The sequence below is a fragment of the Elephantulus edwardii genome, unplaced genomic scaffold, assembly GCF_000299155.1.
Source record: "Elephantulus edwardii isolate Elephantulus edwardi_28Jun2011 unplaced genomic scaffold, EleEdw1.0 scaffold00119, whole genome shotgun sequence".
Taxonomy (NCBI): domain Eukaryota; kingdom Metazoa; phylum Chordata; class Mammalia; order Macroscelidea; family Macroscelididae; genus Elephantulus; species Elephantulus edwardii.
Window position 1 is genome coordinate 6,109,811 of NW_006399869.1, and position 4,068 is coordinate 6,113,878.

At 34.3% G+C, this 4,068-nt stretch overlaps 2 protein-coding genes across 2 annotated transcripts in view; both read left to right on the plus strand.

Annotated features, from left to right (window-relative positions):
- The window catches only part of FSTL5 (follistatin-like 5), a 1,151,716-nt gene that overhangs the window by 801,222 nt on the left and 346,426 nt on the right, over positions 1-4,068 (plus strand). The gene's annotated exons all lie outside the window — the stretch shown is intronic.
- LOC102874743 (heterogeneous nuclear ribonucleoprotein F-like) overlaps positions 1-4,068 on the plus strand; it is an 11,067-nt gene that overhangs the window by 1,017 nt on the left and 5,982 nt on the right. The gene's annotated exons all lie outside the window — the stretch shown is intronic.

The window sequence follows — 4,068 nt, forward strand, 5'->3', positions numbered from 1 at the left end:
TTTCACCATTTTGCTGTGGGTTTTGGTGTTTGTGTTTTTGTTGTTGTTTTTGTTGGGGTTTTTTTCTGTTGTTTCTGGTTTCTATGGTCTGTGTATTTTCTTTTGGCATCTCTGTGTCAAGGACTTCACTTAAAATTTCTTGTAGTTTTGATATTATTTTTAAAAATTCCTTCTTTTAAAGGGTTCTAATTTCTCCTTCATATGTGGAGAGCTTTGCTGGTACAGGATCCTTGGCTAGCAATTGTTTTCTTTCAAATTTCTGTATATGCCATCCCATTGTCTTCTAGCTTGTGTGACTTCTGCTGAGAAATCAGAACTTAATCGAATTGTTTCCCCTTTGTAGCTGATTCTTTGTTTTTCTCATGCTTCTTTGGGGATTCTATCCTTATCTTTTAATTTGCAGAATTTGTCTACGATATGTCCTGATATTTTTATTTTTTGAGTCTAGTCTATTTGACATTTTCTATACTTCTTGAATGTGGATTTCACTGTTCTTCAAAATACCTGGGAAGTTTCCTTATAGTACTTCTTCCACAATTTTCTCAGTGATTTCCCTGTCACTCTCCGATTCTGAAATTCCATTCATACATATGTTATCCCTTTTGATGTTACCCACATGATTCTAGTGTTTTCTTAATTTTCTTTACATCTCATCTCTTATTTTTCTTGAGTATGCTTTCTGTGAGGCCCATATCTTCTAACTTGCTAACTTTCTGTCCCAGCTCTTCACTTTTACATTTTTGTGCTACCAGAGTGTTGTACACTTTTACCATTTCTGTATTAATATTCTGGATTGAATTTTCATGTTTTTCTGTTATTTCTAATACTATGTTAGCTGTACAGTCTTTGTCTTGTGATGATTTTTTTTTTTAATTTCTTGTACCTCTTTATCTATGATATCAATTCTTTCTTCCCTCTTTTTTTGCACTTTCTTCCAAAGCTGTTCAAGTTCTTCATCAATACATTTCTTCTGGACTGTTGTATCTGTGGTATTTGCCTTCTCAATGGTTTCTTCCATCTTTTGCATTTTCTCCATACTTGTTCAAGTTGCTCCTCATCAATATACTTCTTCTGGACTGTTGTTACTGGGATATTTGCTTTCTTAATTTCTTCTTCCATCATTTGCCGTTTCTTCTGTAGCTGTTCAAATAACTCCACATCAATATATTTCTTCTGGTCCTATCTAGAGCATTCATTGTGTCTGCATTTTTAGGAGATGTGTTCTTCTGTTTTGTTGTGGTTTTTTTTTTCATGATAACTGAGGCAAACTGCTGCTTTCTTGACATTATGTGAATCTTAGTAGATGTTAAGTCATTGTACCTATATAGTGACTAAGAGTAAGGCACTGTATTGTGAAGGACCTGTATATTTGTTTTTTCTTCATGGATAAAAACTATGAAGCCTTGGTTTTCCATTCAAGAACTGGCTTTGCCACTTCATTCAAGCTCCAGCTCTCCCACTTCCTTCTGCTTGAACTTGAGGGGTCCTGTGTGGTCCAGCCAAAGAGTAGTGATCCCCACAAAGTACCTAAATGGAAAGCCAGGAAACCTTGGCTTTCCCTTGGAGAACTGGATCTGCTCACTCAAGTTCTAGCTGTCCCACTCTCTCTCTGGCCCATCACTCTCCCTCCGGGGCATCGCTCTGTGGTGTATTGCTCTCCAGGAAGCAGCAATCCAGCAGCATGACATTCCCTCAGTTTTTGCCTGTTGACATTGAGCTTCTCTAATGATTCCTTCCACAGATGTAGTCAATCTGATTCCTATGCAGTCCATCATGTGAGATCAATGTGGAAAATTGTTGTTTGTGGTTTGTTTATTTTTAAAGGTATTTGTAATGAATAAACCATTGAAACTACAAAATTTGTTATTCTATTTTCAGCTTCACTTTTGTCACCAACTCCATACTTTGCAGCTACTATTCCTTCATAATTCCTTCCAACTTTTGCAATGCATTCACAAATGATCATTAATGCATCTTCATTCCATGTTTGTTCAATTTTGGACTGCAAGATTTGGCAAACATTTTTAATGTCCGCTCTGCTGGGGAAGGAGGGACAATCTCTTCCTGTACCAGTCAGATCTGATTTGACGGTACACTCACACAAAAATAATAAAATTTTAAAAAAATTAAAGAAACAAACATTTTTAATGTCCTCTTCTTTTGTTTTATCTATAGGAATATATGTTCAAATAATAATCATATTAACGTTATGAATACTTATGAAAACCCTATGAAGAGTAGAGGACGAGTTTTGTTAGTTGTAGGTTATCTTATTTATTCGTTCTTTATTTTTTAATTGTTTAATGGAAATGAACACCTCAAATTAGAAGATACATTGTGGAGATTTCTTTTATTAAGACATAATTACTACAAAGATAAATCATTCTAGTCTGAGAGAACATTTCAACAAAGTAACATTTGGAGTTTCTACTGAGTCATAGCTACTGCTTTAATGTCTCAGATTATGAGCAATGATGTAGATGTGTTTGCTACTTTGATAGCTGGATAAGCATTATTGCAATAAGTACTCAGTTACTTATTTCTCAAGTCAGAACCCACTCACAGATAACCCTCCATTTCTTTCACAGTGCTGTAAATTACATGTGAAGAGATTGCCCACCTTCCTTCTACACTAAATCTGTTTTATTTGCATTTAAAAAGATTAAGACTTTGGATCAGCATTGCAACTCCCACTGAGAATATATCGCCAGAGTTCCTGCATAATTTCGAATTAAAAACTTACACAACTGATTCTGTGTTTCCCATTTCTGTCACTTGGCAATATGACTTATCTGAATCATTACAAACATACCTAGTCAAACAATTAATCCTCCTCGAGGATGTCTGGATCTTGATTATATCTGCATGTCTGCTATAGTCAGAACCACTTGGTCCCAGTCAAGAAGAAACTCAAATGGCATCTGAGGCTATGTTAAAAATCAGAAAGAATTAAAGCTGTTACAGACCTAACCTTTCCAAAACTGATTCCTTCATATTTGAAGCTTTAAAACAAATGTTTAGGAGAATTCTCAATTTAGTATTTTATTACCTTAAAATTTTTAAAGGAACACAGTGCATAGTACAAAGTATGCTGCACTGCTAATCAAAAGGTCTGTGATTTAAATTCACTAGCTGTTCCATGGGGGAAAAGATAAAAGTCAGCTCCCATTAAGATGTACAGCCTTGAAAATTTGATTGGTTGTCTCTATGGATTTGACTTGGGTCTCAAAAATACAAATTAACAGGAAATAGAAAAAGTTGACACAAGAATCAGCAACACACTATATTCTCATTGGAAACTTAATGCAGATAGCAATGCCTGTTACTTTTAATTCAGGGATGCTGCTAAGAGATGTGCTTGGTAACATTATCATTGTGTGTTTTCTGCAGCTTTATCCTTATATTTTTTCATTATTTTCTGTAATCTGAATGCCTGTGCATGATGAATTTATTCTTTATTCTAGCTTATATTTTTTACTCATAGGCCTGGTTATTGATTCTTTAAGCCTAAATACTTATTGCAGCTTTAACTTTAATATTACTTACTATTTTACAGCAGAGTCTAGTTTTATTCCTCCTATGTTGAATTACACATTGAAAATATATATAAATAAACACAAAAAAGCCCACAAAACCCTAATCTTCATTCACACTTTCTGAAAATGAGATTTGAAGTCTGCACTTTGCCAAGCTTCCTAGGTGACTGTGATGCAGATCAAAGGTGAGAAGCATTATTTAAAAAGCTGTTCTTCAGAAGTTTCTTTTATTCATTTACTTCTAATGTAGACTTCTTATGTAATTCACTCATTTGCCATTATTTCAACTGGGATACTCAGTAATGAAATTTGAGCTAAATTGGAGTCTTTCAGTGATTAGAATCTATATCAAAAGCTGTCCCTTCTGTGAATCATTTGCACTTACACACACTGATTCAGACTTTCAAAGCACAACTATACAAGAAATAATGAATCCTTATAAATATACTTTCCTCCACATCCTTCTTCCATACTCATCTCCCCATACCAATGCATCCAACTTTACTTTTTTTCTTTTTTTTCTATAATTATA